The 14,843-nt window shown below is 40.5% G+C and overlaps 1 protein-coding gene across 2 annotated transcripts in view; it reads right to left on the bottom strand.

Annotated features, from left to right (window-relative positions):
- The window catches only part of ZNF475 (zinc finger protein 475), a 131,010-nt gene that overhangs the window by 102,376 nt on the left and 13,791 nt on the right, over nt 1-14,843 (bottom strand). For both annotated transcript variants that reach the window (XM_040444323.1, XM_040444319.1), the window contains one exon: nt 2,548-2,739. The gene's annotated coding sequence lies outside the window, so the exon portion shown is untranslated. The remainder of the gene's footprint in view (nt 1-2,547; nt 2,740-14,843) is intronic.

Below are 14,843 nucleotides of genomic sequence, written 5' to 3'. Positions count from 1 at the left end.
GATACAAAGATTTCTTAGACAAAACATAGAACAGCACTAAACTTAAAAGAAACAGCATTCAAAGTTTTCTTTCATATAAATTAGAAACTTCTGCTCTTTAAAAACCACCATTGAGAAAGTTAAAAGCCAAGCTACAGATTGGAAAGAAATGTTTATGAGACATATATTTGAAAAGGATTTATATCACATATATATGATATATATACACACACATACATAACATATGTACATGTATCTATGAACAAATTTATATCACATATATATGATATATATACACACACATACATAATATATGTACATGTATCTATGAACAAATTTCAAACAACCCAATTTTTTAAAATGGGCGAAAGCTTTGAACAAACTCTGCACAACAGAAAAAGTGTAAATAGTCCATACATTCATGAAGTAAATTCAACATCATTAACTGTCAGTCATTAGCTAAATGCAAACTAAAACCAGAAATACTACACAATAGGATGGCTAAAATTAGAAAGGTTGCTAACACTAAGTGTTAGTGTTAGTGGTAAATGGAAATACCAGAACTCCCTTACATGCTTGGGAGGGCTTGTGAAATACATAAAGACTCTGGAGAACAGTTTGGCAGAATCTCACAAAGTTGAGCCTACACCTACTTACTGACATGGACTTTTGTCCCTAAATAATTACCCAAAAGAAGTGAAAACATATGTCCACAAAAGACATGTACAAATGTTTAAAGCAGCTTCTGCTCTTAATGGTGAAAAATTTAAGAAACCACACAAGTGTACGTCAACAGGTAAGCAAGTAAACAAATTATGGAATATTCACACAGCAGAGTATTACCCTGCAATATTACCCTATAATATTACCTAAAATATTACATGAAACCCTAGAATGGGCAAAGCTGATCTGCAAGTGGCAGAAAATAGATTGGTGATTGCTCGCAGGTGGACAGATGGGTGGGTGGAGACTGCACTACAAACATTAATGGACGTGTTCTCATACTGATATAATTGGTGGGTGGATGGATGTAATCATTTGTCACAACTCCTCAAACTGTGTACTTAAAATGTGCACATATTACTGGATGTGAGTTACACATTGGTAAAGATGGTATAAACAAGAAAGGAAGTCTCTAAAAGGAACAAAGAATGCGAACTTAATAAAAGCAAAATACCAGTCTCCAACCAAGCTCACGTAAAAATGCTCAGCTTCATTAGTCGGGGAAACGCAAATGATAACCACAGCGACATATCATTTCCCCATTATAAAGTTAAACATACATCTACTTCAATTTCTATCCTAGGTCTGAACCTAAGAAACAGGAGAATATATGTCTACCAAAACACTTGTGCGAGAAAGGATATAGCAACTTTAGTTATAGGAAACCCAAGCTAGAAATAAGCCAAATATTAACGAATAGGAGAATAGGTAAACAAATGCGGAATAATCCTATAATGTATTAACACTCCCCTATAAAAAGAATTGAACCAGTAATACACATAGAAATATGGGATGATCTCAAAAACATTCCACTGAGTCTAAGAAGTTAGATTCAAGAATACACACCGTGTGAGTCTATTCATATGAAGTTCATGGACAGCCAAATCATTCTCTAGTGATAGATATCAGAACATGGGTGCTCACAGAAAGATGATTGACTGGAAAGGATATGAAGAAACTTTCTGGGGATAGAAATGTCCTGTTTCTTGATTAAGGTGATGGTTTACATGGTTATATATATATATTTGTTGAACCCACTGACTTTGGAACTTGAATTTAAGAACTTAAGATTAGTTACATTTCTCCATGTACATTTCATCTCAATAAAAAAATCTGCCAAATCAGTTGAGTAACTATAGCCTTTATCACCCCTTTTTCTTTCAAGGATAATTTGGTTAATACACATATAATCCTAGATTAACATAAAACATATTTTTTCTACCTTTCTTTGAAGAAAATTATTTTTAAATAATTACAGGTTTCAATACTATTATTGCTTCCAATGGAATTTGGTTCTCTTTTATTATTTTTTTTTTATTTTTTTTTCAACGTTTATTTATTTTTGGGACAGAGAGAGACAGAGCATGAACGGGGGAGGGGCAGAGAAAGAGGGAGACACAGAATCGGAAACAGGCTCCAGGCTCTGAGCCATCAGCCCAGAGCCCGACGCGGGGCTCGAACTCACGGACCGCGAGATCGTGACCTGGCTGAAGTCGGACGTTTAACCGACTGCGCCACCCAGGCGCCCCTATTTGGTTCTCTTTTAGCCATTAAAATCTGTAATCCATAGCCAGCATCATCCAATAAAGTAAAATGATATTTGTTATTTTGTGTAGCAGTACTTGTTTTTTTTATTCAATGATTATTTTATTTTAGATTCCTTTTCTCTAGTGAGAAAGTATTTGCTTTTTCACTAGAGAATAACAGTGAGTATAACAGTGAGACAGAAGTGGAGATCAGGATTACCTAAAATAAGAATCTATTATTAGTTGAAAGGTATGGTTGGAGACTGATTGATTTGTTAGACAACAGAGAAAAAGCATGCCTTCCCAGAGAGAGCCTCACCTTGTAATATTCGTTTTCACCTTTCTACTGTGGCTTTTAGCACGGCCAGCTGAGCCCCTCAGGGAGGGGGCTGGTGGAAACGGGCAGAATTAGCTCCAGGATTCACATTCCCTCTTGCAAGAATTCTTACAGTGTGTGCAGCTGCTTGAAAGGGGAGCCCCAGCCTTTGTCGCCTAGAGGTATCCTGGCAACCTGTCAACAAAAGGGATACGACTGAGTTCTCTAGTAACGGATTGGAAAGATCCACAACAAGGGGTGAAGGAACTTGGAAACCAACAATAAAATAGGTATGGATTTCAGCTTTCTTTTAAGGTGACTCCAGGAACTTTACCAATGGACTAAGCATCCAACAAGGAGAGAGGTGCATGAATTGAAGTCACAAGGCTCTTCTTAGAGTGGGAATGCAGTGGAAACTTTTTTTTTTCCAAGGAGGAAGAAACAAAATTTACTGATTATCTTACTGATCTTTTCTAAGGTCTTTAAAAAGCATCATGTATACTGAGGAAGCTTGGGCTCTTAAAGACAGAGATGGATATTCTCCAAATATGGCTCTCAAAGAGTACATGTAGAAGGACATATAAGATGTAGAAGTTATGGGTAGTTTATTTTCTAATGTGTCCTAAGTTATAGCGAACAACTTTATTTTTTTAATGTTTATTTATTTTTGAGAGACAGAGAGAGAGAGAGAGAACGAGTGAGGGAGGGCAGAGAGAGAGAGGGAGAGAGAGAATCCCAAGCAGACTTCATGCTGTGAGTGCAGAGCCCAACACTGGGCTCGAACTCACAAACCATGAGATCATGACCTGAACTGAAATCAAGAGTTAGACACTTAAGCAGCTGAGTTACCCAGATGCCACTATAGCAAACAACTTTAAAAACATTTTAGAATGTATCTGAAAGAATTATTTGTTTAAGCCCCGTATTTAAAAATACTCTGAGACATTAAGCTAATTGTGGTACATTCCTATGATGAAATAGTCTGTACGCACTAAAGTTCAGGAGGTAAAACAGTTTATAAATACGGGAAAAGGCTGCTGTATATTTTTGAAAAGAGAAGCTGAAAAACAGAAGAAATACTACAATCTCATCAAACTCTGTGCATGTGTGTGCACAGTCACATGCTTGACTCAAAGAACAGACACCCAAATGTTAACTGTAGTAGTTACTGGATAATGATGTTGGAAATATTCTGCTAAACGTTCCTTAAGAGTAGGAGTTGGGGGGAAAACCCTAGCCTCTAAGATTCTAAAACACTCTCCCTTACCCCCAGATAACTGAAATAAAATATATAGGTAATTCACAGGACTGTGAATTCTGTTGAAGTGACTTCATACCACATCTAAAGACCCTGCTGGATAATGCAGTCCCACATTCTAACATCTATAATGCTCTAAAGATGAATATATATATATATTCATATATATGTATCTACACACACACACACACACACACACACATATATACACACACACACACATACTCTACAGAGATTTAATGATATTTCAATTATACTATCACATTAAACTTCATACCACATCTAAAGACCCTGTGGATAATGAAGTTCCACATTCTAACAACTATAATGCTCTAAAGATGAATATATATATACATTCATATATATACATATATATACTCATATATTCATATATATGTATGTACAAATACATATATATACACACACATACTCTACAGAGATTTAATGCTATTTCAATTATACTATCACATAAAATAATTCCAACTGGGATGTTTTTCTTCTGAAACCTTTCATAAAATGCCACAGATAAGTGATAAAGCATGCCTAAAAGGACTTAAGAGCTGCTCTAAGAGTGAGAGAAAGAAAACTTAGTTTTACTAATTTATTGAAAGTTTATTTACTTATTTTGAGACAGACAGAGCATGGAGGAGGGACAGAGAGAGAGGGAGACAGAGGATCCCAAGCAGACTCCAGGCTGTCAGTGCAGAGCCCAACCCAGGGCTCAATCTCATGAACTGTAAGATCAAGACCTGAGCTGAAACCAAGAGTCAGTTGCTTACCTGACTGAGCCACCCAGGCGCCCCAAGAAAACTTGGTTTTACATTGGCTTTTTCCTAATTTGTAGGTCCCTAGTTAACCTATTTTGTACTTTACTCAAACTCCATGTTTTCCCGGCCCTATTGTGAGCTCAATGAGATATTTCTAAAGAAATTGCCCAAAAAATAAACACCGTCCCAAATGCACACACAGGATCCCATTCAGTGGCCAGGTATTTGGGCCAGATGGCAGGAGAACAGATGGGAAACGCTGGCCTAGGGCAGGACAGCCCCGGGAAAACACGGAGAGCAGATACTGCCATGCTTAAATAGGGCAAAGAGTTCTTGATCTGGACTGGAGACACTGCTCTCCCGAGGACCGGAGACAACAGCTTCCCCAGCAGTGGGCACATGTGTTAGCTGGGCAGCTAACAGCGTTCACAGCCCTCTCTTCCCCGGTGGGGTTGTGAGCTGCTAGCTGCTTTTCTGTATTTATCAGAGCTGCTCCTGAAACTGGCCTCGGAGGAGACTTTGTTTTCTTGCAAATTCTGGACCCATTTGAAATTCATGGGTTTATAGTTTCAGCTTAAACCGAACTTCCTGGTGTTCAAATCTATTTCATCTTGGCAAAACAGGCCTTCCCAGTCTCTCTTGTCTCTCTCTTTCTCTGCCTTTTAAAGGGACCAACACTTTTAAGCAGCTTACACTTCAACAACAACAACAACAAAACCAAGCTCAAAGGGCATCTTGGACATCAAATAGCTCTTACAACACAACCTTTTGATGACTAGAGTGTAAATGAAGCAGAAACATATGGATTCCATTTCCCATAAATCACCCATGGTCCTTAAAGGAAAAAATCAAGGGAGAATGTACTCAGCACGACGTAGTCTGTTTGCTCGAACCTAAAACATCTGAAGAATACTTGGAGGCTGATGAATCCAAAATATTTACTCATCCCTATTTATAACATCAGGGAGGAAAGCCCTTGATTCGTGGCAACAGCTAAAGTGCTCACATGTGCAGAGTGGACAAAGAGCACCGAGCGTAAGCTTCAAGGTAACTGGGTTCATTTTCTTTTCCCTCTCCAGATACTCAAGTCAACATCAGATCAAAGACATTGAAGCCCTTACTTACACAGGCTTAGTGTGGCTTGGTATTGTGTGAGTTCTTCTCACCTTAAACAGTTGAGAGTTATTTCAAACTATTTGCTGTTGAGTCATGTTGGTGTCACCGTAGGATGACGCCAGGCTCCACCCATAATCTAGATCCGACCCCTTGTGGCAACAGCCCCACCACAAGGAATTCTGGCTTATGTTCCCTTCATAAAATCACAGCTGTTGTGCCTGCACAAGCCCCTGATGTTTTCATTAAAGGAATAAATCATGGGTGATTTTTATGGAGGAGAAATATCGCTCCTTGCCGGCATCTCTGATGGTCCTGATGTCCCTTTGTTGACACAAAGTCCCAGTCTTCCACTGAAAGCTACCTATAATGCTTTTGAATACTTCATTCTTGGAACTGGACAGGGGGGCTACATTATGCATGCAAGATTTTTTTTTTTTTTTTTTTTTTTTAATGACAGCAGCAGGAGCTCAAACGGGACATTTGTGAAGTTTGGCAAAATAGGGCCACTGGGTATCTCGTTCTTTTCTATCCAGTCATTGTTGACTTTTTGCCTAACTCAAAAATAGCACATGCCTGTCATCTCAAACCCTTCAACAACCCCACAAGGTAAATCACTCGTTTCCTTGTTTTACAGGTGAGGAAAAGGGTTTAGAAGCTTTAAGTGACTTGCAGGCTAATCCAAAACAAACCTGAGAATGAAATTGTATGTCTTTCTGGTGCTCGATGATTCCTTTTCCACTGCCTCCTTCAAGACCTGGCGGCCAGAAAGCCATAGAGTATAGGCTGACCTCAAAAGGCAGAGTCGCTTTCCAAGATATGCCTACTGTCATCAGAAAAGACTCTGCATAAGTTGAGTTTTACATACTGCATTGACTTTGAAAAGGTCTACATTTAAACATTTGCAGAAAGTGTCCTGTGGTAGATTAGAAAGAAAGGGTGGGGGATGTGCTTTAAATATAGACTTTTAAAACTAAAAAAAAGAAAAAAAAAAAAACGTATTTGACGCACCGGAGTCTTGCCCAACACATCTTAAATTCCTGAGGACTCTTTGCCCCCGACAGTGTTGCTTACCCTTGTTGTCATTATTGTTCTCTCTCCAAGTCATTATATATATATTTTTTGCTAATTACCCCACAAGTAGGAAATTTTAATACCACAGATAAACTTTATGTCTGATTATGTATTATGGCCCCTTGGTAGACCATAAACCAATATATTATCTAAAATTATGTCACCCCCAAAGCCAATTTATATCGCCTCTGTGGAATGCATGCTTGAGGGACATACATCCAAGGAAATGACAGTGTTGGCCTCTGGTAATCTATGGTCAAGCTGATACACAGAAAAAGAGACCAAGAGGACACAGAAACCATGGAAACCTTCCCAAACTTCCAAAACAAAAAGCACAGCAAATCATCCTTCAACTGTGTTCGAGAGAAAAGTGGATTTGTTTGCGAAGGCCAACGAGGGTATGGTATTTTCTGTGCACTTGAGCGGTTTATCATAGAACCAGAACTCTTGGAGCTGAAGTGGGCTTTAAAATAGCCTTCAGTGGGGCGCCTGGGTGGCGCAGTCGGTTAAGCGTCCGACTTCAGCCAGGTCACGATCTCGCGGTCCGTGAGTTCGAGCCCCGCGTCAGGCTCTGGGCTGATGGCTCAGAGCCTGGAGCCTGTTTCCGATTCTGTGTCTCCCTCTCTCTCTGCCCCTCCCCCGTTCATGCTCTGTCTCTCTCTGCCCCCCAAAAAATAAATAAACGTTGAAAAAAAAATAAATAAATAAAATAAAATAGCCTTCAGTTCTGCCAACTGTCTTCAGGCAAAAATACATAATTGGTCTGACTTTTTTAAATGGATGAGGCAGAGGACATTAACTTATTTATTTATGTGTCACAGATTTCAAACTCAGACTCTGAGAATAAAAAAAAAAAAAGGTCCAAGGACTCTCTTGCTTTATCCTTGGCATAATAAAAAACATTTCCAGGGGTGGAGAGAAGGCTTTCTTTCTTTTGATCTCCCTTCCTATGGACGGGGGATTTTTTTTCAGTATTCTATCTAAGTGTCCACTGATAGTAAAATATTTTGGGTATACTGTGTTGTAAATCCTCCTCTTGCAGATGCCTGAGATGCTAGGTTTTAAATATTTGCTGTGAATCGGGACATCTCTTCACAAATTCTGGCTCTCCAAGCTATTCTGGCACATCTGTTCATCTTGCTTCTTTTCCTCTTTTTCAACACCCACTACACTCAGCCAAACGCAGAACATGTACATAGCAGGTTCCCAGCAAATTTTTACCCACTAAGCGGGGCACCCACCTTTTGTGTTGCTGAAAATGACGATGCGGCTTGCTTAAAGATAATGCAAAGTTACAAGATGTTAAGACCAGATTAATCCTTAAAGTTTTCTACTTACTGTACTATAAACATTTTGAAATAATTTTGCCTCTCTTTTCAGAGAATGGGCAGAGGTCCAATGCCTTATGGCATGCAAGCAATAAATGTTTAATAAATACTTAATCACCAGTTTATTGCCCACAGATTTCCAAAGCTGGTTTAAATTAGAGTGTTCATGGCTGATAACAGTCTAATATTTTACCTTTCCATGGGCATTTTATGAAGGGCATTTTAGTCTCTTAATTGAAAACAGTAAGTTATAAAGGGGATTCCCTCTTATTCTTTCCATAGATGTCAGAGAGAGAGAGAAGTATTTCTTCCCTGGTAGTTGGCTTCCCTGGTTAGTCCTATCTCTCTAGCACCTTTGATTTCTTCCATTCTACTGTCTTCTTCCCCTCAGACTTCAGAGAGGTAATAAGCCATGCACACACACTCTTCTTGATAAAGAGTGGTCCAAGTCAATGCCTCCCTTCTCATAGCATCCTTCCGTTTTTATGCCTTCATGGCCAATCATTTGGTTTCTATCCCTTCCTCTCCCTGAAGCATTTTCTTAGCACATCATCAGTGGCATCCCAATGAACTCATCTAAGGGTTTTTCCACTTTCCGTCACCCTCAGTCACATTGACGTATTTAACATGGTCACCTTCCCACCCGTTAGAAATTCTCTCCTCTTAACCACCCTACTGATTACAAAAAAAGTACACATTCCTCAGACTAACTTTAAGATGTGATGAATATAAATATAATCCAGTAAAGAGGTGAAGAGCCCAAAGCCTCACTCACAGCCCACAGTTCCTGGTGTGAGGTTGTGGGTCACCACCCTGGATGAGTCGACAGAGACATGGTAGCCAGGCAGCTGGCATAAGGTCTATATTCTGAGACCTAGAAAACAAGAAGAGAGGTACCTCTTGTTGTGTGCCACATCTTGTGCCTGGTAATAGTTGTCCCTCTGCTATGATAGGATGCAGTTTTCTGTCCCTCTTCACTCCTCGATTTCCTGCAGATCTGTGCTAAGACAGGAACTTGGGTAGAATGATAATTCATGAAAGCTTTATCAAGGAATAGGTCAATGTCAGGAAGACCAACTTTGTTTGCCTTGCAAAGGCTCATCACGGTACAGGCAGACCATCCCTTCAGACCAACCCGTAAGCTTTCAGAGTACAGCAGACCATGTCCCTCGTACCCTAGCAAGGTACATAATGAAGATAGGTTGAGGGTACAATGTAAGGGGTACCAGGAAAAGACAACATTGTCCAGACACCAACCCTAGTCTGGCTATATGAACCAAAATAAAACTTGAGAGAAAACTCACTCTCTGAATTGGTACTTCTCAATGGGGGATGATTCCTCCTGGTACCTCAGGGACATTTGGCAATGTCCAGAGTGATTCTGGGTTGTCACATATGGGGTTGTGGGAGTGCTACTGGCATCTAGTGGGTAGAGACCAGGGATGCAGCTGAACATATCCTACAAAGCACAATGCAGCCCTCCACAGTAAGGAATCATCTGGTGTGAATGGTCAGTAGGGCCAAGGTTGAGCCTTGTGCACTAAACAATCTGCATGCTCAAATAAGAATGCTTTCTTTGCAGAAGGCCAGGTCCATGGGCTCTTTTCAGACTCGTGGTGCATAACTAAGGGATTACATTACAAAAGAAGCAGCAGGCACAGAAAGCCTGAAGAGCTTAGTCATATTTCTGCAACCAATAAATGAAGCCACCTTGGAAATGTGAACATAGCCCCTGCCCCTCTGACCTCTTTCCCACATCACCTACCCAAGCAGCGAGGCGGCAGACATTGTGTTGTATGTGACTGAGTATAAAATCACTTCTGCACTGTAAAATTTAGTCAGTTACAGGAAGTGCAAGGATAGGGAGCTGAGATGGGTCTTCTGCCATGAAAGGTGTAATGGAATTAGAATGGGCAGGAATACAGCTAGGAACTGTCAAGTGTGGGCAAGCATGTACTCTGAGATACAGGGCCAGAGCCTGGGGACAGGAAAATCTTAAGACAAGTTCAACTGGGCTGGTCAAGGGCAGCCATACCAAAATTCACTCCTAGATGAAGTATAGACTGTCAGCTGAGGCTCTTGAGGGGTGATGATCCCAGGGAGGTGAACATGGCTGTAACCAGTTTCACCTTTGAATGTGACCTGTTTGTTACATCCTGTAAGGCTTCAGCCACTATGCTTTTCCTGTCCCCACAGCCTGCACTCCAACTTCTCCCTCTCCTCCCTAATGCTCCTTCTCAGGGCAGCTACTCAAACACAACTATTGAATTTAAAAAAAAAAAAATTATTTATTTATTTTTTTTAAATATTTTTTTTCAACGTTTATTTATTTTTGGGACAGAGAGAGACAGAGCATGAACGGGGGAGGGGCAGAGAGAGAGGGAGACACAGAATCGGAAACAGGCTCCAGGCTCTGAGCCATCAGCCCAGAGCCTGACGCAGGGCTCGAACTCACGGACCGCGAGATCGTGACCTGGCTGAAGTCAGACGCTTAACCGACTGCGCCACCCAGGCGCCCCCCCCAAAAAATTTTTTTAATGTTTATTTATTTTAAGAGAGAGAGGGAGGGAGACAGAACATGGGTGGGGGAGGGGCAGCGAGAGAGGGAGACACAGAATCCAAAGCAGGCTCCAGGCTTTCACCTGTCAGCACAGAGCCTGACACGCGCCTCGAATTCACAAACTGTGAGATCATGACCTGAGCCTAAGTCAGACGCTTAACCAACAGAGCCACCCAGGTGCTCCCTCACAACCATTGAATTTTGAACTTTTCGGCTAGTGAGGTACTGCCTGGGGTTCGTACTGTTAACAATGTAGTATCTCTCCAATATCAGACTCAAAATGAATACATTTATGTTCTATAGTTGTGGAGTCCCTGCTTTAACAGGCATTAGCCATGTCTATTGTCTAAATTTTATCCCTCTTCATTTTCGAAGAATCGTCTAAGATTAGAGGGAGAAAACGACCCATCAAGTTTAATGTAAAGCCAAGAAGAATATGGTCTTTCTTTGCTCACTCTGCCGTTTGCTACTACATTCATTTTTTCAATGAGCAATACATATGTATGTGTGTAAACATGTACACACACACATAGGCAGTATGTATAGGTTCTCTTGAGTAGGAGATGCATATATATGAAAAATGAAAGAATATGCATGAAATAATAAATTTTTTTCCCACCTCTGACTCACCAGGTTCCCACTCCAAGACCTACCCCAGAAGCTACCTCTATTACTAGTTTCTTGTGCATCCATCCAGAAAGCCTGTGCAAGGACAGACATATACCTATGTGTGAATACTGCCTCATGCCTACAGGCTGGTGCCCTTCCCATTCCTCTTTATGGTCATCTCAGCTTCTATTGCTCAAGATGAGCCATGACAAAACAGATGACACATTTGTGCTGTGGAAGGAAAACTCCGTGACTCAGATAGACACAAATTGTTCCATACACCTTTCATCCTCATTACCAGGTAACTTTGCCAAGGTCAAGTGGTGACATTCTGATTTACCACTAAGCAGACTGGACACAACTCACATTTGACGAGAATCTGAAACTCAAATACCAAAAAGAAAAAAAATATATTTTCTTAAGGCTTCCCAATTTCGTAACTGAACTTGCTTTCCTTTTGCTTTGTTGAAAATATTATTTTCCTTTCAGTTCAATGGGCACAGTCTATCTGAAAGAAAAAAAACAGGACTCCCCCCAAGTCCCCAGTTCCTCACTAAATCCATTATATTTAAGATCCAGTTTCACCATATTCTTGAATTCTCCATTTAGCATCTCCAACAAAGAGGACCAAGGAACCCCATTGTTTTTGCTAGCCAGATCGGGCTGAGCCAAATCCAGGTTCCAGGTACCAAATGCAAATTTGGCTCTCTATGCCTTTACCATTTACAAGGATCTGTATTCAGATAAATCAGGGATACATTTCTCTTGGCTCTTATGGAGACCCTTTTAAATAGTGACTTCAGCCCTCCTAAGGTTTTTTTGTACGGGTTGCCTGAAAGTGGACAATTTTCACAAGTTTGCTTTGGCACTGATGGCACGAATTTTTATTGAAACTCACAGTTGTTTTAGTGGGCACCTTAGTCTGCCAGCAGATCTCTGTAGGGGCCTCCCAGCCAATTCGATGAGAACTATGTGCACTTAAAACATGCCAAATGTTGTAAGAAGTGACACGTCCTCCAACTCTTTGATTGCCTGCATACGACCACTGGTTCATGTGTGCTTTTGTTTTAAGGACACTCTGTTGAGTGTGTCTGCAGCATTTGTGATATCAAACAGCTATTTCTATATTGAAATTTACTCTGGTTTTTCCCTGCAGAAAAATCTGGTTCACGGTCTTTTGGTCTGGAGTTAGACTCCGTGTACTCTGTTGTATCAAAAAGGTAAGGCCACAGAAAAAAGAAGTTCATTGGGAGCATACATTTTCCATTGAGTTAAACAAATAAAGATTTGGCTGGAAAGAGATCGGAAGGTAGCCTGAAACTATTCTCAAAATGCCCTTTAAGTCACCAGTGGGAAAGAGTGATGATGTAGGAGGCTTCAAATAAACATACAGAGGTATTTTGAGACAAAAAAGACATCTGTTGTTTTTATGCTGATATAGGTAAATCATCACATAATCACCAGGAAGTCAACCTGAAATTGGCTTAGATTGCCATCTACAAGGTACTTGCCCCAACACTGAGAAGTCTCCCCACATTTTTCCTTTATTTTCTGTTTTTTTCTATATTCCATTTTATCCTTGTGTTTTCTTACTTTGTGTCATTGGAAAGTTTTTTAGAATTTTACTTTATGAGGGGCGCCTGGGTGGCTCAGTTGGTTAAGTGACTGACTTTGGCTCAGATCATGATCTTGTGGTTCATGAGTTCAAGCCCCACAAAGAGCTCTGTGCTGACAGCTTAGAGCCTGGAGACTGCTTTGGATTCTCTGTCTCTCTCTGTCTCTCTCTCTCTGTCCTCCCCCCACTTTTGCTCCCTCTCTCTCTTAAAAGTAAATAAATATTTAAAAAATTAAAAAAAAAGAATTTTACTTTATGAAATAGTTAAGAAGCCTTAGCTTATTAATGGCTCGACCTTAAAATAGCAAAATTTTCATTTTTAAAATTAGACCCAAATCCTCAAAGGCAGTTACTTCATCTTTATAAATAATGTTCTTAGTAAATTTTCACTAAGGCCAGAAAACCAATGCAAAGTGGAAAAAAAGATGTCTGTGAAAATAGATTTTTTTTAGCTGCTCTGGTGAAAAAATATTTTATACCAACTGAAAAAAAAAAAAACCAGGTACTTTGACAATTTTCACCTTCCCTGCAATTATACAAGCTCTAATGTTTTTCCTTTGAATTCTCCTGGGTTACTCAGCACTCTTAAACCTCAAGATCGTAAAAACAAGAAACCTTTCCAAAATCACATGGGCAAAGTCTCAACCTGCTGTTAAAAATACTGCCGATGGGCCAGTGCTTCATTCTGTGGAAAGGTTTTCATAGTCTGTGTGATCGCAGAGAGCCTCAGGGAGCAGCAAGGAACTGTGGGGAGCATGGCGCTCTGTACTACCCTGTCCTTGGAGAAATACCATGGCAGCTCTCGGAAGGTGTCCCAAGATTGCCTACCTCACTTGCTCTTTCCTATTTCTTTTTTAAATGTTTATCTATTTTAAGAGAGACAAAGGGCACACACGTGTGGGGGGGGGGGGCGGGGAGAGAAAGAAGGAGAGAGAATCCCAAGCAGCCTCCCTGCTCAGCATGGAGCCCAACAGGAGATTGATCCAAACACTGAGGGATCATGACCCGAGCAGATATCAAGAGTTGGATGCTTAACCAACTGAGCTACCCAGGCACCCCTGCTCTTTCCCATTTCTTAAAAAAAAAAAAAGAAAAGAAAAGAAAAAAGAAAAAAAGAAAAAAATGATTACTATCCCATCCTCCCTTCCACATGGGGAAAGTCATGTCATCAAGCTCTGGCTAAAAAGAAGTAAGAAAAAGTTCATTAGAGCAGTGCTTCTCAAGCTTGACTGTGTACACAAATCACCCGAGGATCCTAATATGCAGAATCTGAATCAGTAATCAGGATCGGGCTCGGGGCATTGCATTTTAATTAGTTGCTGGCTGAAGGATGAAGCTATGACCTGAAGACCACAATTTGAGTAGTAAGGAATTAGAGGGCTTTTGGCAAAGATTTTCTTCCTTGATTTTGACAGAAGTGCTCAAGGATAAAGCTGCTTTCTGTGCTTCCTCCAGCTTCCTGGTTTTGAATAGGATTTTAGAAGGATGTGAGTGTAGAGCTGTGTCAGCCATCTTGTATTGACAAGGAATGGAAGCCAATGCCGAGAACAGCCAAGGAGAAGGACAGAAGGCATCCAGGAATTTGATGATGTCATTATGTCGCTGAAGTTAAGTAATTTTGGAACTTCCTACCTCTAGACTTCTTATTTTACTGGTATAATAAATATCATAATGGTTTAAGTCATCGTTTGTCAGGCTGTCTGTTAATTGCAACCAAACAGTTCTTATTTATTATATGAATGAAGGTGACCCATTCAGGACTGGGTTTTGATCAATCAGCCCAGAGGCAGATCCCATCTTTTATAGTTCGTGGCCTGCAGAGAGTCACTGGGCCTGGGGAATGGGAATTCTATGGGTGCAAGTCTTCTAGGAGTAGAGAACACTCAGGTGCTTCCAGAAAGAAAATTTACCCTGCAGATTGTAGCAACTTGGTTTCTATCCCCTGGCACAGAAGTAGGGAATAGGGGAATGTACA

Source organism: Herpailurus yagouaroundi, unplaced genomic scaffold, assembly GCF_014898765.1.
Source record: "Herpailurus yagouaroundi ecotype Mexico unplaced genomic scaffold, PumYag 192, whole genome shotgun sequence".
NCBI lineage: Eukaryota > Metazoa > Chordata > Mammalia > Carnivora > Felidae > Herpailurus > Herpailurus yagouaroundi.
This window is presented reverse-complemented; position numbering and strand designations above follow the sequence as displayed.